The sequence below is a fragment of the Podarcis bocagei genome (assembly GCF_964188305.1).
Source record: "Podarcis bocagei genome assembly, chromosome: 7".
In the NCBI taxonomy this organism is placed as follows: domain Eukaryota; kingdom Metazoa; phylum Chordata; class Lepidosauria; order Squamata; family Lacertidae; genus Podarcis; species Podarcis bocagei.
In genome coordinates, this window is record NC_138132.1 from 87,264,115 (window position 1) to 87,289,658 (window position 25,544).

A 25,544-nucleotide genomic window follows, 5' to 3' on the forward strand; every position below is an offset into this window, starting at 1 on the left:
GCATGCCCATACGCGTGCGCACATGCTATTTCCAGTGCATTTCTGGGTTGGAGGAGCACTGGAAATAGCTTGTGCGCATGTGCACGGGCCTCCTCTGACCTGGATGTGCACTGGAAATACCGTAAAAAGTAAGGGGAAATGTGTGTGCGTCTTATGGAGGCGGGAGGCTCTGCTCAGCGCTCCATTTAAAGAGCCGCGTGGAGCGTGTGTGCAGCTCTTCAGGGTTTTTCCCTGAGGAGGGAGAAGGGCTGCCCTTATCCCTCCTCGGGAAAAGCCCCCAAGAGCCACACACAAACTCTGCACGCTTTTTAAAGGAAGTGCAGCTCTTGGGAGAGCCTTAGCCGTGTGCAGCCTCTCACGGGCAGGGGATGAAGGCTCCTCTTGCCCGGGAGAGGCCTCGAGCAGCCAAGCAAGAAGCTACGACAGCCAGCGGGATCGCTGCGCAGCGCTCCCTCTAGCTGTTCTAGCTTCTGGCTTAGCCGTGCGAAGCCTCCGCAGGGCAGCGGGGAGCCTTCATCCCACTGCCCTGCGGAAGCTTCACACGGCTATCCCTGGCTTTTGCTCAGTCCCTTTCCCCACCTCACAGAAAAGCCCCCAAGAGTTGCACTCCATTTAAAGAGCGCACGGTTCTTGCAGGAGGTGGGGGGAAAGCCAGTAGGCTTGCTTTCACTGAAGCCAGGAGGGGAAAAAAGGATCGGTGAGCACCGATCCCGCTTGCTCTCCTGGCTTCAGGGATAGCCCCGCAAGGCCTCCTGAGCGAAGATGGAGGAGCGCTCCCTCTTAGCTCAGGGTGCTTTGCGTTGCTTTCTTATTTATTGTTTTCCTCCCCTAAAAACTAGGTGCGTCCTATAGTCCGGTGCGTCTAATAGAGCGAAAAATACGGTGACGCTTGCGCATGCACAGATAACACGTGCGCATGTGCACAAGCTATTTCCGGTGCTCCTCCGACCTGGAAGTGGGCAGCCATGCAGCGCAGCGCCAGTAAGAGCGGGCAGCGGCAGCAGGTGGTGGGGGTTATCGAGTCCCTCGGGCCTTATCCAGCCCACGGACCTTAGTTTGGGGACCCCGGCATAGAATAACAAGGCAACTTGGGAGAGAAACCAGCCAAGATGGGAACTGGCTACCTCCCACTGATCTAGACTAGTGGTTCCCAAAATGAGCACATGTACACAAGAGGAGGGAAGCATGTGGGCATGTGTCCCTGCTTTGATTTTGCACCTCTTAGCAATAAATTTACAAACCCTTTCAATGCATGAAGCCAACCCTTCCCTCGGGAAAGGCAGGTGGAGGCAGAAGCTTTAGGAAAGGCATCACATCGGCCTGGGTGTGGAGTGGGGTGTTCATGTTTCTCCATCTACATGGATATAGGTGACTCATCTGTTTATCAGACAGCCTTGCCCTTCTTGATGACTTCGCAAGAGCAGAAGTCTTCTCTGCTCTGTTTATGCCACACAGGAGGAATGCTCCATGTGAGTCGTGAAGCCATGTGGCAAGTGGTCCTTGAAGCATCATCATGCCCAGTGCCTCCTCCCCCCCCCCCTATTCACAAGTATTGTTTTTGTGTGCCTGTGGGAATTATACTGTGGAAGGAAAGGGAAACTCAGTCTCACACTGATGGGGCTGGATCAACATCATGCGCTCCCATAAACCCTATTTATTGACTTATTTATGCACCATTTGATATTTATTGTTATTATTTTATATTCTTTATTGGAAGATAAAAAGTACATAATTGCAAGTACACAGAGTAAAATAAGACACAAAAAAGAAGGAAAAGAAATAACACCCATGTAGAAAGCAAAACAGAACCAAAAAACCATTTCTATACATTACAATACACTGGTACCTCGGGTTACATATGCTTCAGGTTACATACACTTCAGGTTACAGACTCCGTTAAGCCAGAAATAGTACCTCGGGTTAAGAACTTTGCTTCAGGATGAGAACAGAAATCGTGCAGCAGCAGCACGGCAGCAGCAGGAGGCCCCATTAGCTAAAGTGGTGCTTCAGGTTAAGAACAGTTTCAGGTTAAGAACAGACCTTTGGAACGAATTAAGTACTTAACCCAAGGTACCCCTGTAATTAAATTATTGTAGTTAACCAGACCTTAACCTAATAGGGTATTTATAAAAATGAATTTGCCATGGACAAATTTAACAATATTTGGAATTCATTTACAACATTTGATAGTTTAAAAAAACCTATCAAAGTCGGAAAAGATAGAACAATAAAGTTACTGTATCTAGGAAAAGTTATCAGCAATAATCTAAGACTTTTGAAAAGTTAGAATAACAGTAGACTAAAAACAGATGAAAACTCTTATCAGCTTTCTAAACATCCAGGCAGCAGAGGCAGTTTTAGGGCAGCGAGACTGGTTTGGCTGCACTGGGCACCAGCACTGCAAGGGGCACCCCTACGAGAGCCCAAAGATTTGAGAGCCCAAAGTCAGCTGCCACTGCAGGTAGGTTTGTCTACCTAAACAAGAATGCTTTTAACAGGTGCCAGAAAGTGTACAGTAAAGGTGCCTGCCTGATGTCAATAGGCAGGGAGTTCCAAAGTGTAGCGATGGTTGCCAACTGGGATGGCTTTATAAAAGGATCAGACAAATTCATGGAGGAAGAGAGGGTGATCGATGACTACTAGCCAGGACGGCTGTGCTCTGCCTCTATGGCTGGAGGCAGCAATGCTCCTGAATACCAGCTTCTGGAAACCACATGATAGAGGACTCTTGCTCTCAAATCCTGTTTGCTGGTTTCCCATTGGGGGATTTGGTTGGTCACCGTGAGAGCAGGATGTTGCACTAGCCCGATCCAGCAGGCTGTTCGATTCTTCTGTACTTAAAAATAAAGTAGCAATAATTGCCATTCAATCACATAAAAAGTTGTTAGTGCCTTTCTAGAACGGCCACGATGGTAGTCGGGAAGCCTTTCATTCCTGCTCCTGGGTCATCAAAGCCACACACAAAACCCAGAGCTTTAGAAAATACCGTATTTTTCACTCTATAGGACGCGCTTTTTCCCCTCCAAAAATTAAGGGGAAATGTGTGTGCGTCCTATGGAGCGAATACAGGCTCCTTGGCTTCAGCGATAGCAAAGCGAAGCCTCCGAAGCGCAGAGGGAGTGCTCCCTCCGTGCTCCGGAGGCTTCGCGTTGCTTTCGCTGAAGCCTGGAGAGCGAGAGGCGTCAGTGCACACCGACCCCTCTCGCTCTCCAGGCTTCAGGAAGCTATCCGCAAGCCTTGCAAGCCCGGCGGGAGTTCCCGTCGGGCTCCGAAGGCTTGCGGATAGCAGCCTGCAGCCAAAAGCCCGGGGAGCGCAGCGCTGCACTCCCTGGGCTTTGGGCAGCTATCCGCAGTGCTTGCCGCCACTCCCGGACCTGTTCTGGGGGCTGGGGTTGGGGAAAACTCGGGCTTCCCCAGCCCCGCGGTTAAAAACAAAGCCGTGTGCAGCCTCTCCCGACTGGAGAGGTTGTGTGTGGCTAAAGAGGAAGCCAAGACAGCCAGAGGGATGGATCCCGCTGGCTGTCTTGGCTTCTTTGCTCTTTGGGGCTGGGGGGGAAAATATATTTTTCTTTCTTTATTCCCCCCCCCCAAAAAAAAACTAGGTGCGCCCTATGGTCCGGTGTGCCCTATAGAGTGAAAAATACGGTATTGAGTCTTTTGGAAAAGGAAGAGCACTCCTCTTGTGGCAATGACAAGCCCCATCCCCGATGAAACGACTCCTGAAACACCACAAAGTCCTGAAACGGCCACTCTCAATTTTCCAAATGCGGTGGCATTTCCTGTCCCTGTTTGACATCCTGCAGGAGACCTGGACTGGGAGAAAAGAGCTTCCGGAGAGTGCCTGTGCTGCTTATTTGCATTAATCATTTGAGTTCTGCTTTGTATTTTTTACTTAGGTTGTGATTTCTGTATGCCAGCATCATCCTCTGAGTCAGAAAAATGACTCAGTGTTATAAATAAGTGAATGAATGAATGAATGAATGAATGAATGAAGGCAGTTCTTGGAAGCAGAAGGACATGGGCCCCGCCTCTGATGTCCATTCCAAGAGGAAGAATGCCTCTGGGGTGGAGTGGGTGGGAAGCAGCATTTGGGAGCAGATGCCCCACCCAGCTGTGTCCTAGGGAGAGCTTGGCACATACAGCTGTGTTGCCCAGGCATCTGCTCAGACAGAGGTTGAGGGGGTATGGAGGGTCTTAAAAGGCAGTGGTTGCCAATGTTTTTTGGGTCCCCATCTCCTTGGTTCCATAAACTCATCCGCAGTGCCCCCTACCCTATAAAAAAAAGGATTATTCAGAATAGTGGTTTTCATTATATGGTAATCCAGCTAGGTACGTCATGACTGCCATGACAACTACGTGGCTCTTGTGGGAATGTTAAGGATAGTAGGAGAGGATATATTGATTAGGACCCTCGTATTTACAGGACCACCTCTCCTGGTATGCCCCGCATAGGACCTTAAGGTCCATGAATAATCATAGTTTAGAGGTCCCGGGCCCTAAGGAAGTCAGATTATCCTCCACCAGGGCCAGGGCCTTCTCAGTGATGGCTCCAACCTGGTGGAATGCTATGTCCCATGAGACCAGGGCCCTGCAGGATTTAACTTCCTTCCGCAAGGCCTGTAAGACAGAGCTATTCCGCCTGGCTTTCAATTTGAACTTAGCCTGATCTTTTATTCCCCTTCCTTCCCTCCCCCTCCCCTTTTTAGGAAGATTACCCATTCTGGGATCTGACAGCTAATTCTCCCCTGGTCTCCTCGCTGGCCCAAATAGGACTAATTTAGCCAGCTAGCCCTGGTGATCATCTAATGTTTACTGGATGGATTTCCCCCCTAAATTGATTTTTGAATTCTGAACTTATTGTTATTCACGTTTTATACTGTATTTTATGCTGTTATTTGTTGCATCAATTAAGTGTTTTAAATTTGTTGTTAGCTGCTCTGAGCCCGGTTTTCTGAACTGGGAAGGGCAGGGTATAAATAATTTTTTTAAAAAATTATTATTATTATTATTAAATATTATCCTTCCTTCACTCACGCTAGTGAGTCACATAGCAGCATAGCAGAGTAGATTCCCCTCAGTACAGCAGATTCGTTTGAATCTCTTTAGTTGAGCAATCCCGTCTGGCTTGATCGTACTGGATTATTCCTGGTGTCCCCTTTGATCCCTCTTAAAAGAATAAAGACACAAGAGTCTTTCCTTAAAAGTAACAAGAAGTTTACTCATATTCAGTTCACAGTATGATCCCTGAAGGCAGACTTTAGCTAGTAGTTACAGAACACAGTGTGAGTTAATCCCTTATGGGGACTGAGCCCATGTGCTGCTGGCTGAGGGTCAACAGACAGCAAAACTACATTAAGAGAACAACATCAAGAGAGAAAGATGGCAGTGTGACTTGGCTCTTTTATGGAGTCGGCCAGGGTCAAGCCCATCTCCCAGGTCACATACAGGGGGAGGACGCTCCAGACCAGTGGAACAGGAAGTTATACTGACTGGAGTAACATCCCCCTGCCTGTGCCCACTCTAGAGAAACAAGGAATGTTGTATTTGACTGCTCCAATGAATTACATCCCACAGCTCTCTCAATTTATCATACTTTCAATGCAGATCTGGTGCTTGTTCTAGGATGGAGGAAGGTTGGGTTTGTTACAGTGGCGTAGCGTGGGGGGTGCAGGGGGGGCCGGCCGCACCGGGTGCAACATCTGGGGGGGGGGCCGCTCGCACTCGCAGCTCTCTGCCCCTACCTGGCTCACTTACTCTCTCTCACTGCAGTGCTGGCTGTGCGAATCCGATCCGAGCCGCTGGGTCGCCGCCCACTGTGGAGGGGGGGTGCCAGGCGTGCGGTGCAGAGAGAGAGCGAGGGACTATCTGGGGGAGGGACAGTGCAGTGGCCGCCCAGCACAGCGCTGAACGCGGGAGAGAACCACACCAGACCAGCCCAGGCAGCAGCAAGAAGAAGCTGGCAGCGGCGGCAGGTTAGGGGTTAGGGGGTGCAAATTACTTGCCTTGCCCCGGGTTAGGGGGCGCAAATTACTTGCCTTGGCCTGGGTTAGGGGGCGCAAATTACTTGCCTTGGCCCAGGTTAGGGGGCGCAAATTACTTGCCTTGCCCCGGGTTAGGGGGTGCAAATTACTTGCCTTGCCCCGGGTTAGGGGGCGCAAATTACTTGCCTTGCCCTGGGTGCTGACAACCCACGCTACGCCGCTGGTTTGTTAACAGTCCTGTTGTCATGGCCTATATCAGATTTGAATCAACAATGGCAGTCTGCACCACTCTGCAATGTTTGTTTGGGAACCTATTAGGAGGTTCTGTCCCTGGATGGAATTCAGGTGCTTCCTGAATGTTCTCTGGATTCGTGGGTTGCCAAGTCCAGCACTTCTGTGAAGGTCCTGGTCTTCCTGTCCAATGCTTCAGATGAGGTCCTGACCATTCCCAAGTGCCATCTCCAACACTGCAGAGGATTTCTTCAGCCTGGAGAAAAGGAGACTGAGAGGTGATAGGAGAGCCACCTTCAAATATCTGAAGAACTGTAACATGGAAGATGATGGAGCAAGCTTGTTTTCTGCTGCTCCGGAAGGGAGGACCTGAATCAGTGGGTTCAAGATCCAAGAAAGGATATTCTAACTAAACGTTAAGAATAATTTTCTGATGGTAAGGGCGGTTGAACAGCAGAACACACTTCCTTGCAAGGTAGAATCATAGAATCATAGAATCATAGAATCATAGAGTTGGAAGAGACCACAAGGGCCATCGAGTCCAACCCCCTGCCAAGCAGGAAACACCATCAGAGCACTCCTGACATATGGTTGTCAAGCCTCTGCTTAAAGACCTCCAAAGTAGGAGACTCCACCACACTCCTTGGCAGCAAATTCCACTGTCAAACAGCTCTTACTGTCAGGAAGTTCTTCCTAATGTTTAGGTGGAATCTTCTTTCTTGTAGTTTGAATCCATTGCTCCGTGTCCGCTTCTCTGGAGCAGCAGAAAACAACCTTTCTCCCTCCTCTATGTGTCATCCTTTTATATATTTGAACATGGCTATCATATCACCCCTTAACCTCCTCTTCTCCAGGCTAAACATGCCCAGCTCCCTTAGCCGTTCCTCATAAGGCATCGTTTCCAGACCTTTGACCATTTTGGTTGCCCTCCTCTGGACACGTTCCAGTTTGTCAGTGTCCTTCTTGAACTGTGGTGCCCAGAACTGGACACAGTACTCCAGGTGAGGTCTGACCAGAGCAGAATACAGTGGCACTATTACTTCCCTTGATCTAGATGCTATACTCCTATTGATGCAGCCCAGAATTGCATTGGCTTTTTTAGCTGCCGCGTCACACTGTTGGCTCATGTCAGGTTTGTGGTCAACCAAGACTCCTAGATCCTTTTCACATGTACTGCTCTCAAGCCAGGTAGTGGATGGCCCTTCATTGGAGGATGTTAAGCAAAGATTGGATGCCCATCTGCCAGGCATTCTGTAGCTGTGGTTCCTGCATTGCAGGGGGTTGAACTAGATAACCCTTTGAATCCCCGCCCTACATTTTTATGATTCTGTGATTCCTTTGGAGCCTGTTGCCCTCAGAAATCACATCCCTCCCCTTGTAAAGTGGCTTTGCTCCTCAGTCTGCTACCTGTGGCTCCATTCCCCCCAGTATACTGCTTCTACTTCTTGGGCAAAATGATGGCTCTTGTGACCACCTGAGCCGTTCCTTCCAATTATTCAATTTTTAAAAAAGCAGAAGCAATTTATTGCTTGCTCACCTAGATACTGCTGCTTCTCCTGCCTTCTCCTGAATACCTCCTGCATAAGACATTCACTTGGCACAATTACCTAATTTTTCTGGAGTTTTAGCAGCGTGCTATTTTTACACGCGCTGTTGCAATTGATTTTGGAGGCTTTGAGAAACAGCCATTTGTTCCCAGGAGGCAGAGTATTTTAGATATGTTGGGGTTTGTGTATAGGTTTCATTTTTAGAAAATCGATGGCTGTCTGCAGGCTTATTTATTCACCTTGAGAAAGTGTGGCATGATCAGAGGAGCACTGTTGGATAAGGAGGGTTCAGTCAGGCTCAGCGATGCAGCCGAAGGAATGCGGACACTCGGAAAACAGAGAAATGGGCTATGTCTCCCTTAAGAGGAGAATCCCATGAACTTGCTCTCTGACCTGAAGCAGCAGTGCCTGTTTCTTTAAGATCTAAGGCAGGAATTCAGCCTCCAACTGAGGCCGCTATTCTCTCATCTGGTTGGTCAGCTGACTTCATAGAGTCAAAGAATTGCCAAGTTGGCAGAGACTACAAGGATCATCTTGTCCAGCCTTCCTCAAACTCAGCCCTCCAGATGTTTTGAGACTACAATTCCCATCATCCCTGACCACTGGTCCTGCTAGCTAGGGCTCCTGGTGGAGTACAGGATCAGGTTTAAGCTGCTGGTTTTAACCCTTAAAGCCCTATACGGCCTAGGACCCTTGTACCTACGGGACCGCCTCTCCTGGTATGTCCCACGGAGGACCTTATGGTCTTCCAATAAAAACATCTTGGAGATCCCGGGCCACAGGGAAGTTAGGCTGGCCTCAACCAGAGCCAGGGCTTTTTCGGCTGTGGCTCCAATCTGGTGAAACGCTCTGTCACAAGAGACCAGGGCCCTGCGGGACTTGACATCTTTCCACAGGGCCTGCAAGACAGAGCTGTTCCACCAGGCCTTTGGCCAAGGTGCAGTCTGACCCCCTCCTTTGGCAGTCTTCACAGAACTCTAGCCCAATGGTTGCCATTAATTTGATTTGAATTAATTTTATAATGAAATGATTTTAGAATGTTGTATTATTTTATTGTTGTTAGCCGCCCTGAGCCTGGCTTCGGCTGGGGAGGGTGGGATATAAATAAAAAATTATTATTATTATGTATTATTCACAGTGCAGGACGTCTCAATTCCATGTCTTACTCAGTCACTAGCAGAATCTGGGAGTGGGCGGTCCTTAAACTTTCCCCAGCAGAGTAGTCTCTTGACCCCCATCCTACGCCTCCCCTCTCTGCCCGTAAAACGACTGCACAGAGAGGGCATGGGCAAAGGGGGACCTGCCTCCCCCCCCCCGCTTTGCTCATGCACGCTGTCTTGGCTCTCTTGCATCCTCCAAGCCCTGCATCCCTCCCCCACTGGAGGCGTGGCTTCCCTCCTCCACAGAGGAAGTGCTGCTTCTCACGATCTTTGGAGGCTCCCTGTAACCCAACTGCCTTTCCACCTCTCGCCTCTGAGCTGATGGCAGTTCCCTGACATCCAGCATAAGCCAGGATGCTTATTGCTTATGCTCTGTCTCCATGCTTCGAGTCAGCCGTGCTTTTGAGTACCATTTGCTGGAAGCTGCAGGAGGGGAGAGTTTTTGTGGTTGCATCCTGTTTGTAGACTCCTCCCTGGGGCATCGGGCTAGCAACTTTGAAAACTGGTTGCTGCAACATATGAGTCCCCTTGGCCCAATCCAGCAGGCTCTTCTTATGTTCCTGTCGACTGGGTGAATTTAATCACGCCTTTGTTTTCGCTGTGATCTCTGGTTACAAAACTCTTGCAGGGCGATCCTAGGAGTGTATCTCCAGAATCTGAATTCGGCGTTCCTTAACGGAAGTTGGTTTTGAGTAGGTTGGATCACATTACAGCTTATTTCAGCCTTCGAGAGGGGGTGACAAAACATTCAATCAAGCTCCCAGGCACAATGAATGCATCCCCTGGGATTTTGATGGCCTTTTGGAATTGTTGCTTTGGTAGGCTTCCGCTGTGATGAAAGTGTGATGGGCACACATCCTGCCACACACGCTGCCTGCTCTGCCACTCCACCAGTGATTGATCCCGTTCGCCTTAGAGGACAGCTGTGCAGAGTAGATTTTGCAGAGTATTCGACTCAGGCACTGGAATCACTAATGTCAAAGTACTGTATTTTTTGCTCTATAAGACGCACCTGACCACAAGACGCACCTAGTTTTTGGAGGAGGAAAACAAGAAAAAAATATATTCTGAATCTCAGAAGCCAGAACAGCAAGAGGGATCGCTGCGCAGTGAAAGCAGCGATCCCTCTTGCTGTTCTGGCTTCTGGGACAGCTGCAAAGCCTGCTTTCGCTCCATAAGAAGCACACACATTTCCCCTTACTTTTTAGGAGGGAAAAAGTGAGTCTTATAGAGCAAAAAATACAGTATGTGGAAGTGGGCATAGAAGGCTACTGATGCAAACATGCACACATGCAAACATGGGCTTAGCAGTGCATTCCTGTTTCCTGGAGAGCTGCCCTGAGACTGACTTTATTTTGCTTATGCTTATGAATATTTATTTAATACCTGCCCTTCACCTAAGGTCCCAGGGCAGGTAACGACATTAAAACACAATATTAAAAGCAGTTTTCAAAAGGCTACAACTTTATTGGTTTGGCATCAGATTGGATGAATTCATTCATTCTACCCCAGCCCATCTGCTAGGGGTTTATCTAAGGGTAAAGGTAAAGGACCCCTGGACGGTTAAGTTCAGTCAAAGGCGACTATGGGGTGTGGCGCTCATCTCGCCTTCAGACCGAGGGAGCTGGCGTTTGTCCACAGACAGCTTTCCGGGTCATGTGGCCAGCAGGACTAAACCGCTTCTGGTGCAACGGAACACTATGATGAGTGTCAGAGCGCACGGAAATGTCGTTTACCTTCCCGCCGCAGTGGTACCTATTTATCTACTTGCACTGGATTGCTTTCTTTCTTCTCTTTTTTTAAAAAATAATTTGTATTAAAGATTTTTGGGTTTACAAAAGCACATGCATTGTCTCTTTTTCAAGTTGTCAGGTCTTTTGTACAGATCAGTTACATTTGTTGTGAGACATTCGTGTTGAGTACAGTATAAGGTTGGGGAAGAAAAAGAAAAAGGAGGAAAAAGGGGGAGAGAGGAGGGGTGAAACTTATTTTCTTTTTTATAATGTACGTGTGGTGTTTTGTGTCTGTGTCAACTGGATAGGTTCTCTTTCTATTCGTTTGTTACATCTCCTTGGTAAAGGTAAACGGACCCCTGACCATTAGGTCCAGTCGCGGACGACTCTGGGGTTGCGCCGCTCATCTCACTTTATTGGCTGAGGGAGTTTCCGGGTCATGTGGCCAGCATGACTAAGCTGCTTCTGGTGAACTAGAGCAGCGCACAGAAACACCATTTACCTTCCCACTGGAGCGGGCTTCTGACAGAGACAAGGTTGAAAAATAAGAGGGCCACAAAGTTGTCATCTATTCATTTGTTATTATGACTGAACAAGTTTTGATTCCATTTACATGGTTAAATCAAAATGCTGGTTTTCAGAAGATCCATGGACTAAGCTCCCCCACCAGCAGGCAAAACCCTTTTAAAATAGGGAATGCATCGGAGCTATAAATTCCTGCCAGCTAGATTGCATAATATATATCCTTTGCTCAATCTTTTATACATTATGCTTCGCCCTGCATTTTAGCAAATGTATTTATGGTGTAAGAAGCTTTCTTGGAAGAGACACAAGTCCTGTGGGTTTGCATCCGAGTCTTGGGAATAGGAGGGATATTGACAAAAGAAAGTGGCTGCTATGATCAATACAGTGTGTGCTGCTAAGGAATCTGGTGCCACTGTGATAAAACAGGATGTTCACAGACATTTCAACTGGTAAAGCTGAATGCGGCAGCAGAATGGAGAACAGAAGGTGAGAGGTGATATGTGAGCCATCTTCAAATATCTGCAGGGCTGTCTCATGGAAGACAAAGCAATCTTCATTTCTGCTGCTCCAGAGGGGAGGACCAAAACCAATGGATTCAAATTACACGAAAGGGGATTCTGACTAAATATAAGGAATAATTTTTTGATGGTAGGAGCTATTTTGACAGTGGAACAGTCTCCTTCGGAAGGTGGTGGACTTTTCTTCCTTGGAGGTTTCTAAGCAGAGGTTGGATGGCCATCTCTCGGGGATTCTTTAGCTGTGATTCCTGCTTTTCAGGGGGGTGGGCTGCAATTATATGATTCTGTGATTAGGTAGAGAGAGAAAACATCTCTGTATCAGAATTTTATGCACAACAATATACATTTCTACCCAGGGGCGAATTTAGGTTTGACGAGGCCCTAAGCTACTGAAGGTAATGGTGCCCTTTATATGTCCACCTGTGCTTTGTCAACAACGAATTGTCGCTGTTTTTCATGTTGAATATATGCTATATGGTAACTTATGGAGCTAATAGGTATCTAAAGGCATTTGCACATGCTGCCATGCAACTAGTCCATGCAGAATATAGGCACCATGTACAGTGGTACTTCGGGTTACAAACGCTTCAGGTTACATTCGCTTCAGGTTACATACGCTTCAAGTTACAGATTCTGCTAACCCAGAAATATTACCTTGGGTTAAGAACTTTGCTTTAGGATGAGAACAGAAATCGTGCTCTGGCGGTGTGGCGGCAGCAGGAGGCCCCATTAGCTAAATTGGTGCTTCAGGTTAAGAACAGTTCCAGGTTAAGAATGGACCTCCGGAATGAATTAAGTTCTTAACCCGAGGTACCACTGTATATAGAAATGAGCAAACCAGTAATATTTTAGGGAGCAGGCTAGCAGGCGGGGCCCATTACTCACACCATAGGAGCCTACACAACACAAAACACAGCTAGCTGCTGTATGTAGGTTTTATTTTATTTGTTTTCTATCTTATATTTTGGAAATGTACATTGGGTTTTCCCCCTTTAATTTTTTTGGGAGCCTCCAAGAGAGTGGGGCCCTAAGCTATAGCTTGTTTAGTTTATACGTAAATCCGGCACTGTTTCTACCATTCCACCCCTTACCATCCTTCCCTCTAAACTTGTTGTTGTTGTTGTATAGTCGTTTAGTCATGTTCAACTCTTTGTGACCCCATGGACCAGAGCACGCCAGGCACTCCTGTCTTCCACTGCCTCCCTCAGTTTGGTCAAACTCATGCTGGTAGCTTTGAGAACACTGTCCAACCATCTCGTCCTCTGTTGTCCCCTTCTCCTTGTGCCCTCAATCTTTCCCAACATCAGGGTCTTTTCCAGGGATTCTTCTTTTCTCATGAAGTGCCAAAGTATTGGAGCCTCAGCTTCAGGATCTGTCCTTCCAGTGAGCACTCAGGGCTGATTTCCTTCAGAATGGATAGGTTTGATCTTCTTGCACTCCATGGGACTCTCAAGAGTCTCCTCCAGCAGCATAATTCAAAAGCATCAATTCTTTGACGATCAGCCTTCTTGATGGTCCAGCTCTCACTTCCATACATCACTACCCTCTAAACTTAAAAGCCCCCAAATGCTAAAGCTTCTCCTTATAGGGGAATTTCTCCAACCCCTTGAACATTTGGCTTGCCCACCTCTACACCTTTCCCAGCCCTTTTCAGTTGTGGTGTGTATCCAGGACTGGACCTAGACTCCCACCTTTCCCTGAATATTTTTCCTTGTGACTTCCCTAGCTGAAGAAAAGCCTTGCCCCCGCCCTCGGAGACCTCCTAGTCTATTATATGTATTTACTCAGAAGCAGCTATTGTGGGCAGGTTGCAGCGGACGGGGGAAGGGGGGGGGAGAGAAGGCAGGATCGTTAATCTTGGCCTGCCAGTGCATCCCTCAGAAGCCACTGAAATAAATCAAAGAGCAATCAGAGAGGTTGGATCCCGACATCCCCAGCCGCCTAGGCAAGGTGGAAAGGGATATATAGAGCCTGACTACAGAAGAAAAGGCTGGACTGCTTTGAGCAGAGCTCTTTCCTTCTGGAGAGAAGTTTTATCTCGTTAAAAAGAAAGGAACAGCTGCCTGTTGCCTTCAGAGCTGAAGGGACTGTGATGCACGATTAAAAATTTTTTTAACCCCCCCCCCCAAAGCTGTTTACTGCCTCAGCAGATAAGTTTAGCTTCTAACAGGAGATGCACTTTTGCAGTTTGTACATTTAATAGACTTTTTTTGCGCATCTTCTATAACAAATCTCATTTGAAGATTGATGCAGTGACCAAATCAACCCCCACGTGGTGGTGTAACGCTGTCTGAAAGGTGATAGGAAGGCATGAGAAGCAAGATAGGCAAGGGAATGTTTGCTCTGTGACTCCAGGAGCCTTTCCTGACAAGTCACTGCCAGCTCAGATCCACCCCATCAGTGCATTTCTGAAGTCACGATTCTTGGCCCTTCATTCATCCAACGAGTCCTGCCCTGCAGTCCCAAGTTAATTGCGCCCCAGGAGTCTGAACGAAACAGAAACCTAAACACTGATCTTCAGAACTGGGCAAAATTCTCAGATTATTAAGCTCCATGTCTGTGAGCCCCCGGAAAAGAATGGCTTGATCACTAGGAGCTAGCCTGGGTTTATCAGGAATAACTCATCTCAGGCCAACCTTATCTTGCTTCTTGATAGAATTGATAGTTCAGTAGAGTTATGCCACGACGAGCATCCCATTTGGATTTCAGGAAAAGCACAGGGCAACATGTCCCATGATAGTCTTGTTCACAAGGTGATAAAACCTAAGCTGCATGACACTGATGACAGGTGAATCAGAAGCTGCTTGAGCAACCATACCCAGCAAGGGCTCATTAACGGAGCAGAGGGGATGCTGATCACATCTGCAGATGATATGAAGAGAAGCTGGCACAACAGAAGAGAAAACCAGAGTTAGACACAATGTTGAACGTATGTGTTATCTGGAGAAGAGAGGGCTGAGAGGCGATAGGATGTTGTTGTTGTTGTTTAGTTGTTTAGTCGTGTCCAACTCTTTGTGGCCCCCTGGACCAGAGCATACCAGGCATTCCTGTCTTCCACTTCCCACAGTTTGGTCAAACTCATGCTGGTAGCTTCGAGAACACTGTCCAACCATCTCGTCCTCTGTCATCCCCTTCTCCTTGTGCCCTCCATCTTTCCCAACATCAGGGTCTTTTCCAGGGAGTCTTCTTTTCTCATGAGATGGACAAAGTACTGGAGCCTCAGCTTCAGGATCTGTCCTTCCAGTGAGCACTCAGGGCTGATTCCCTTCAGAATGGAGAGGTTTGATCTTCTTGCAATTCATGGGACTATCAAGAGTCTCCTCCAGCACCATAATTCAAAATCAGGCGATAGGATAGCCACCTTCAAATATCTGAAGGGCTTCAAGAAAGGAAATTCTGATTGAAACTTAGGAAGACCTTTCTGATTATAAGAGCTGTTTGATATTGCAATGGACCACCTTGGAAGGTGGTGGACTATCTTTTGTTAGAGGCTTTGCAACAGAGTTCAGCTGGTCATCTGTCAGGGATTCTTCAGTTGTGATTCCTGCATTGTAGAGGATTGGACTGCATGATCCTTAGGGTCCCCTCCAACTCTACACTTCTATGATTCAAAATGGTAACAATTAATTGCACAATTATTCAAAATCCCATTAAAACTATTTAGTTTAACAAATTCAACAGAACGGATGAACTTGATTCAGCGATATCAAGTCTGTTAGTCATTTACACCTCCAGCAACCCACTGCCAACTGCTTGCCTCTTTGCACTCTCCTAAGTAAGCTCAAAGGGACGTGAGTGGTGCTGTGGGTTAAACTACAGAGCCTAGGACTTGCCGATCAGAAGGTCGGCGGTTCGAATCCCCACGACTGGGTGAGCTCCCGTTTCTCAGTCCCTGCTCCTGCCAACCTAGCAGTTCGAAAGCACATCAAAGTGCAAGTAGATAAATAGGTACCACTCCGGCGGGAAGGTAAACGGCGTTTCCGTGCGCTGCTCTGGTTTGCTGGCCACATGACCCGGAAGCTGTACGCCAGCTCCCTTGGCCAATAAAGCGAGATGAGCGCCGCAGCCCCAGAGTCGGCCACGACTGGACCTAACGGTCAGGGGTCCCTTTACCCTTTCACCTTTAAGGAAGCTCAATTCCGCCCCTCCCCAGCAGGTGACACCACCCACTTTTGGAACCATGATTGACATGATCTCTCCCCCCACCTTTCCCAGCCTAGCCCCCCCCCATTCCCTGCAATGTTGACCTATAGAAAATGAGAAGTGGGGAGCTCAAATGACTTTGTAGCTCAGTGCTGGAGCATCTGCTTTGCAAGCGGGGGGGGGCAGGTTCAAGCCCCAGTCGTATCTCCAAGAAGGGCTGGGAATGTCTCCTGCCTGTGATCCTAGACAGCCACTGCTGCCAGTCAGTGTATGCAGTACTGACCCAGATGGACCACTGCTCCGACTCAGTAGAAGACAGCTTCCTTTGTGACTATACGGCAGCCAGAATACAATGTTTGCCTTTTGTTTCTCTGCTGGAAATGGATGGAAGAAAGTAAGAATCGTTTGCTTCAGTTTTTCCTCCTTTCTGGAAGGAATCGCCCACCTCGGCCCCTTCCGATTGCACTCAGGCCCCGAAGGCAGCCCGGTGTCAAAGTCCCATTGATAATCGTTGCCTTGTTACATCCTCTCTCTTACGGACATCACACATAAGACATGCTGCACCCGTGAAGCCGCTCTCATGAAGTCCTGTCAATATCAAACACTCTCCTTCCTGAAAGAGTCAGTAGTACTGAATCAATGGCACTCATTGATCCCTCTCCTGCTGCTTTGAGCCGCTCCATTTGCCTACGTCTTTCTATTTATTTATTTCATTCTTCCTCACTGTCTTTTTCAGTTTTTAATAACACATATCACAAACAATGCCCAAACACCCCCCACACACACACCACAAGAAACTGGATTACAGTGGTACCTCGGGTTACATACGCTTCAGGTTACATGTGCTTCAGCTTACATATGCTTCAGGTTACACACTCCACTAACCCAGAAATAGTGCTTCAGGTTAAGAACTTTGCTTCAGGATAAGAACAGAAATCATGCTCCGGCGGCGCGGCAGCAGCGGGAGGCCCCATTAGCTAAAGTGGTGCTTCAGGGTTAAGAACAGAGCTCCGGAATGAATTAAGTACTTAACCAGAGGTACCACTGTACTGTAATGCGCTCTGTGTGGGGCTTCCCTTGCTTCTGGTTGCACAATGTGGTGGCCAGGCTGCTAATGGGAACTTCTGGCTAAAAACCTGTGACACCAGGGGCACTGCAACATGTGACACAGCTGAGCCAAGTTCAAGGTCCTTGTATTAATTGACAAAGCCCTGAAGAACCTAGGTCCAAGCTACCTCAGGGAACTCTTGAACCCTCCTGTCCCAGCTCAGTCACTGAGATCATCTGCAGGATCGTCAGTGGTCATTCCCTGAGCTGGCACGGCTCATTTGACTGCAACATGGAATCAAGCCTTTAGTGTAATTGGCCCGGTCCTATGGAACACTCTGCCACTAGAAAGTCAGCAGGCACCTTCTGTGCCAACTTTTAAATGCCTGCTGGAAACTTTTCTATTCTGCCAGGCTTATGCAGGCAATTCAGAGCACATCTCCCACAGTGGTTTGTTGATGTTTGGTTTTAACATCTTTGCTCTAACTGGTCAACGTCTAAAAGATATCGAGCATCAGAACAAGCTGGCCACTATAAGGAAATTCTGCCCTTGGTATGTTCATTTTCCACCTCTCCATTTTGATTCTCTGGCCCCATATCTGCACAAACTTATTCTCCCAAAATACAGAGGTGCTTTTACACTTGCAAGACTTTTGCCATCTGCGGTACTTGAGGGTCGATTCCAAAAGATCCCACCTGAGAAACGTCTTTGCCCCTGTGGAGATGGTAGCACTGAAACAGCGGCACACGTCCTCCTGTCTTGCACTCTCTACAAAGACCTGAGGAACGAGATCATCACCCCACTCATACTAACCATCCCAGGGCGCTCAACCACTGCCACAATGTCCTTTCTTCTATCAGATCAAAATGAGCAGATAACAGCAAAGGTTGCTAGGTTCATAGCAGGGGCAATCAGAGTAAGGGCCACTAACTGATGGCTGATTCAGGACTTTAAATTGTGCTCTTATATCAAACTTCCTTTTCTGTGTATACTGTAATGTTTTACTGTTGCTATAGCCATTGGCTAATGCGAATAAAGTTTTATCTTATCTATCTATCATCTATCATCTATCATCTATCATCTATCATCTATCATCTATCATCTATCATCTATCATCTATCATCTATCTATCTATCTATCTATCATCTATCTATCTATCTATCTATCTATCTATCTATCTATCTATCTATCTATCATCTATCTATCATCTATCTATCTATCTATCATCTATCTATCTATCTATCTATCTATCTATCTATCTATCTATCTATCTATCTATCATCTATCTCTATCTATCTATCTATCTATCTATCTATCTATCTATCTATCTATCTATCTATCTATATCATCATCATCTTTGCTCTTAGTTGTTGTTTTTTAAATGTAATACTTTTATTGCATGCATTTAAATGTTGTAAACCGCTTTGATTTGTTTTGTGATTCAGCGGTATATTAATATTTTATAAATAAATCCATAATAACAAACATTCCATGCCTCTGCAATATGAGTGATTGACTAGGGGAGACTTACAAACAAATGACATGAATTGGGTGGTGTAGAGGGAAAGGAAGAAGGAGACACCCTGATTCCCCCCCCGAACTCATCCCAACTGGCAGGGAGAAGATGAGCCAAGGCAGCCTCCTCGCCTCCTCCAATTTGTAGGGGACCCCTCCTTGCCTCTCCATCTCTAACCGCTAGTCATGTGCAGCTAGTGGCCTCGTCATACTCATTAGGCAACTGAGTTTGTCCCCAAATCATTCCTTGTGTGTGTGTGTGTGGCAAACCTCTCTCCATATTCTCTGCGCAGAAAGATTGGCAGTGACCTTTAAATGCCATTTCCAAATGCCACTCTCAGTTAACTGGCAACACAGCCAAGTAGTTCAGCTAGGGCGGAGTCTCCATTTCCTGGTAGGCGGGCCTCAGAGGCTGGATCCGGCCCCTGTGCACGGCCAGGGGGCATGTTCACTCTCCCTCCCTCTCCAAGAGCTTCTTCACAGGCATAATGGCTTTTGCATGGAGATCAAGGGCAGGAGGAAGGAGGCTGCTTCTTGGTGTGTGCATGGCGTGTGCAATTTCAGTTGCATACATGCACACAGGGTATTAGCAATCCCATCAGTCAGCCTGTTAATAATAAAATAATAATAATAAAATCTTATTTATATTCTGCCCTCCCCAGCCGAAGCCGGGCTCAGAGCGGCTAACAACAGTAAAAGTAACACAATTTACATAAAATCCCAATCAATTCATTGAAATACATTCTAAAATCAGTTACAGATAGGTAGGCATGTTGGTCTGCCATAGTCAAAATAAAAAAATCCCTTCCAGTAGCACCTTAAAGACCAACTAAGTTAGTTCTTGGTATGAGCTTTCGTGTGCATGCACACTTCTTCAGATACACAGTGTGTATCTGAAGAAGTGTGCATGCACATGAAAGCTCATACCAAGAACTAACTTAGTTGGTCTTTAAGGTGCTACTGGAAGGGATTCTAAAATCAATTCATTCAGAATCAAATTAATGGCAACCATTGGGCTAGAGTTCTGTGAGGATTACCAAAGGAGGGGGTCAGACTGTGCCTTGGCCAAAGGCCTGGTGGAACAGCTCTGTCTTGCAGGCCCTGCGGAAAGATGTCAAGTCCCGCAGAGCCCTAGTCTCTTGTGACAGAGCATTCCACCAGATCGGAGCCACAGCCGAAAAAGCCCTGGCTCTGGTTGAGGCCAGTCTGACCACCTTGTGACCTGGGACCTCCAAAATGTTGTCATTTGTGGACCTTAAGGTCCACCGTGGGGCATACCAGGAGAGGCGGTCCCGTAGCTACGAGGGTCCTAGGCCGTATAGGGCTTTAAAGGTAAATACCAGCACCTTCAACCTGATCCTGTACTCCACTGGGAGCCAGTGCAGCTGGTATAGCACTGGGTGAATGTGATCCCGCGGCAAGGACCCCGTAAGGAGTCTCACCACAGCATTCTGCATATGAGCTTTCCATACGGCTGATCAGGAGAGTTCACAGTGAAAGCATGTGGATCCCAGGCCAAGTCAGTGTCAGCATGCTGGGTGAGCTGTTTGCACTTAAATCATAGCACTGTAGAGTTGGAAGGGACCCAAGGGCTATCTAGTCCAACCCCCTGCTATGCAGGAATTACAGCTAAAGGATTCCTGATGAATGGCCATCTAACCTCTGCTTAACAACTTCCAGTGAAGGAGAGTCCACCACCTTCCGATGGACTCTGCTCTACTGCCAACAGCTCTTACTGATTCTAAGTCAGAACCCCCTTTCTCAAGGCAAGTTCAGGGAAGTTTTAAATGTGTGACATTTTAATGTATTGTTAATCTTTGTTGGAAGCCGCCCAGAGTGGCTGGGTAAACCCAGCCAGATGGGCGGGGTACAATAATAAATTATTATTATTATTATTGGCCTGATCCTAAGGTTCGCCTTAGCGTTCTTATGTCCTTACAACCACTGGTAGTCTGAGGACCACAGTTCTGGGAACATCTGCATCCTTGCATTTATCCTGATTTTCTAAAGAGGGCAGGAGCACTTTAGGAGCACCTTGGCCAGTGATGTGGTGCCAGTACTCAGGGCCAGAACACAAAGAACACAGCAAAGTTGGGCCAAACCTTTCCTTTTAGGGGCGCTTAGTCATCACCTTGCCAACAAAGGTCCATATAGTTAAAGCTATGGTTTTCCCAGTAGTGATGTATGGAAGTGAGAGCTGGACCATCAAGAAGGCTGATCGCTGAAGAATTGATGCTTTTGAATTCTGGTGCTGGAGGAGACTCTTGAGAGTCCCATGGACTGCAAGAAGATCAAACCTATCCATTTCGAAGGAAATCAGCCCTGAGTGCTCACTGGAAGGACAGATCCTGAAGCTGAGGCTCCAAGACTTTGGCCACCTCATGAGAAGAGAAGACTCCCTGGAAAAGACCCTGATGTTGGGAAAGATGGAGGGCACAAGGAGAAGGGGACCACAGAGGACAAGATGGTTGGACAGTGTTCTCGAAGCTACCAGCATGAGTTTGACCAGACTGTGGGAGGCAGTGGAAGACAGGAGTGCCTGGCATGCTCTGGTCCAGGGGGTCACAAAGAGTCGGACATGACTAAACGACTAAACAACAACAACAACAAATTTCCAGAAGAACCACCATGAACATCACCACCACCATCTCCCTCATGCTGCCTGATTTTGGCATCTGCCCTCCTTGAGGCAGTCATTGTCTTTGAAACTTGATGCTGGAGCTGTCCAGCGTCTGAGGGCTTCTTGCGAACTTGGGTGGAGAAGAGAGTGGCTCTGGAAAACCGCCAAAGAGAAGGCCCAACTGTTTGGCTCGATTAGAGGGAAAGCAATTGGTCAAGCCTGCCTTCTCTTGATGAAAGCAGAAATCTCCCCCTCTCTCCTCCAGCTGATTGGGAGTCAAGCTGGAGACTTCAGAATTATCAGGCATATAATAGCAACCCAGAGGGAGTGAAGTGTGGGCTCTGCAACCTGCATTTCCCCAGGCAGCTGATTAATTAAAACTATCAAGTGTTCCCAGCTTTGTGAAATTAACTTTCAAAGTCTTTGGTATAGAGGCATACGTGGGGTTTTTTCTTAAAAAAAGAAAAAGACCAAAAAATAAATAAATCAGCCTTGTTCTGGGTATACATTTTTCTCCTGGTGGAGGAGGACAGAAACATGTTTATTAGGAGAAATTCACACTCAAATGCTGAATAATTTTCGTACGGATTTTTTTTAAAAAATTGCAATCTCCAATTGCTGCAGAGGCAGACAGGACTGGATTTAAGATTAGAAAAAGGAGACGCTTAGAGAACGAAAATGGACAGGTTCATCTCTGCCCTTGGCCTGTGTGTCATGAAGTGGTCTGGTTCTGGCTAGGTAAAGGTAAAGGGACCCCTGACCATTAGGTCCAGTCGTGACCGACTCTGGGGTTGCGACGCTCATCTCGCTTTATTGGCCGAGGGAGCCGGCGTACAGCTTCCGGGTCATGTGGCCAGCATGACTAAGCCACTTCTGGCGAACCAGAGCAGCGCACGGAAACGCCGTTTACCTTCCCGCCGGAGTGGTACCTCTTTATCTACTTGCACTTTGATGTGCTTTCGAACTGCTAGGTTGGCAGGAGCAGGAACCGAGCAACGGGAGCTCACCCCGTCGTGGGGATTCGAACCGCTGACCTTCTGATCAGCAAGTCCTAGGCTCTGTGGTTTAACCCACAGCGCCACCCGCGTCCCTACTCCACCTCAAAAAGGATAGAGCAGGAAAGGGTTCAGAAAATGGTACCCAAAATGATCCAGGGGATGGAGTGACTGTCCTGTGAGGAATGTTGCAGTGTTCGGGACTTTTTAGTTTAAGAGGTGACATGATAGAAGTTTAGAAAATTATGCCTGGCATGCAGAAAGTCTTTCTCCCTCAGGATTCATCTCAGTTGGCAAAATGTCTTGGGAGCTGGCCCTTCCTAGGAGAAACCTCCAACCCCTGGAGAATTTCTGCCTGGGGAGCCATTGTCTGGGGAAAATGAAGTGCTCTCAAAGAGGTGAAAAGAAGCAGAGAGACAGAGCCCAGGGAGCCTCCTCCCGCCTGATTCCACACCGTGATGATATGTGAAACAAAACATTAGCAGAAAAACCTGGCCCTGTGCCTTCTCCCGATTACCGCAGAATTATAATTACACCAGCTCTTAATATCCCCACATCCCAGTAATTACAGCCGGCTTACTGCTTCCAGCCATGATCTGATATTAACTTTTAATCACCTTGCTTTTGTTCTGGGGAAGGAATGGCGCAGGCTCCAGGGAAGTTGCGGGGGGGGGGGGACTTCACAAATCTGCCAGCTCTGCTTTGCTTCGGCTGTAATCGGCGCTGGATTCTCACAGGCTGGGCTGGGCAAGGCTCGGCTCCTCCGCCCAGAGCTGTCAGCGTTTAAGAACATCTCGCTTAGCTGCAAAGTGCGCAGGGCTTTGGGGCAGCAGGCTGGATGTTGGCACAGGACTGAGCCACATGTCCCTGCAAGTCCACCCCATCGTGACTTGGTCTGATTATCACTGTTGCCAGACCTTTACCTGTCTAAGGCAGTGGTGCCTAAACTTCTTTGGATCACTGTCCCCTTGGTTCCACAAATCCTTCCCTGTGCCCCTACCCTATCCTATAAAAAGCATTATTCAGATGAGTGGTTTGCAAGACCTGCTAAGGAAGAAAACACAGTAAAATTCAAAAGAGTAACAATGAAATGCACATTTATACAAAATCCAGTTAAGACTATTTAGTTTTACTAATAGAATTGATGAACTTGATCCAGTGATTAGCTGCTTTCAAAGGCAGATAGTCATTTACACCTCCAATCACCTCCCTCCATCCCCTGCCTTTTAACAACCCCCTATGTAATCATACGGGACATGGGTGGCGCTGTGGGTTAAATCACAGAGCCTAGGACTTGCCGATCAGAAGAGCTTAGTCATGCTTGCCACATGACTCGGAAGCTGTACTCCGGCTCCCTCGGCCAATAAAGTGAGATGAGCGCTGCAACCCCAGAGTCAGTTACGACTGGACCTAATGGTCAGGGATCCCTTTACCTTTATGTAATCATACGGGACGTGGGTGGTGCTGTGGGTTAAACCACAGAGCCTAGGACTTGCCAATCAGAAGGTCAGCGGTTCGAATCCCCACGATGGGGTGAGCTCCTGTTGCTCGGTCCCAGCTCCTGCCAACCTAGCAGTTCAAAAGCACGTCAAAGTGCAAGTAGTTAAATAGGTACTGCTCCGGCGGGAAGGTAAACGGCATTTCCATGCGCTGCTCTGGTTCGCCAGAAGCGGCTTAGTCATGCTGGCCACATGACCCGGAAGCTGTACGCCGGCTCCCTTGGCCAGTAAAGCGAGATGAGCGCCACAACCCCAGAGTCGGCCACGACTGGACCTAATGGTCAGGGGTCCCTTTACCTTTTTTATGTGATCATACAGCCCCCCAGGGGGCAGTGCTGTCCAGTTTGGGAAGCACTGGTCTAAGGCCAGAGCAGGTTTACTCTGCACTGAAAGACTACAATCAGCGATCTGAAATGCACACCATGAAAATCCTCACACTGAACATATTGCATAATTTATCCCAGGTGGACACAATTTGTTTTGCATTTCATGATGTAGTGCATCAGGATTTCCAGGACTTGGGAAGGGGGAGGTGTTACTGAAGGCCCTCTCCAAATGCATCCCTCTTGCGCTGGAGATTTCAGAAGGACTCAGTTGCCCACACACTCTGAAGTTATTTGTGCAGCCATAAGTGCTGGTGATTCAGAATGAAAGAATGAATGAATGAAAAAGGAAGGACGAACAGACAGGTGGAGAGAAGGAAGGAAGGAAGGAAGGAAGGAAGGAAGGAAGGAAGGAAGGAAGGAAGGAAGGAAGGAAGGAAGGAGGGAGGGAGGGAAGGAAGGAAGGAAGGAAGGAAGGAAGGAAGGAAGGAAGGAAGGAAGGAAGGAAGGAAGGAACGTTCAGCTCCACTTACAATCATAGACTTGCAGAACTGGAAGGGATTCCAAAGGGCCATGTAATCCAACCTTCTGCAATGTAGAAATCATACCTAAAGAATCTCTGACAGAAGACAACCCAGCCCCAGTTTTAAAACCTCCAGCGAGAAAGAGTCCAAGAGAGTCCATTCCATTGTGGAACAGCTCTTACCACTAGAAAGTTCCTCCTAATGAGAAGAATGGCAGATGAAATTAATGGACTATGTAGAATTGGATAAGATGACAGGAAGGATTCGAAACCTGCGGGACCAGAGATTCACAGAAGATTGGAAGAAATATACGAACGATTTGAAGAGCAACTGTAATCAACAAATTACACTAGTAGGTCTACAAGAGCTTTTGTAAGGAGGAATATATGAAATATTACAAAGAAGATAAAGAAGAGAGAGATTAGTTATGATATTTATATGTAATAGTGAAAGTAAGAAATGTAAAATTAAGTGGAAAAGATTGGAAAATTTTCAGATGTGATTGATGGGAGTCAAAAAAATTGTATAAAACGTAAAAGTATGTTTAATAACTGTTGAAAATGATATGTCAACACACACACACACACACACACACACACACACACACACACACGAAAGTTCCTTCTAATGTTTAGCTGGAATCTCTTTTTTTCTCATTTGAATCTAGTGGCTTGGGTCCTCCCTTCTGTAGCAGCAAAAAAACCAAGCTTCCTCCATCTTCTATGTGTCAGCCCTTCAGATATTTGAAGGTGGCCGTCGTATCACCTCTCAGTCTTCTCTTCTCCAGGCTGAACATGCCCAACGCAACAATTCCTCATTAGGTTTGGTTTCCAGACCCTTGATCATCTTGGTTGTCCTCCTCTGCACACCTTCCAACTTGTCAATATCCTTCTGCTCTGGTCAGACCACACCTGGAGTACTGTGTCCAGTTCTGGGCACCACAGTTCAAGAAGGACACTGACAAACTGGAACGTGTCCAGAGGAGGGCAACCAAAATGGTCAAAGGCCTGGAAACGATGCCTTATGAGGAACGGCTAAGGGAGCTGGGCATGTTTAGCCTGGAGAAGAGGAGGTTAAGGGGTGATATGATAGCCATGTTCAAATATATAAAAGGATGTCACATAGAGGAGGGAGAAAGGTTGTTTTCTGCTGCTCCAGAGAAGCGGACACGGAGCAATGGAT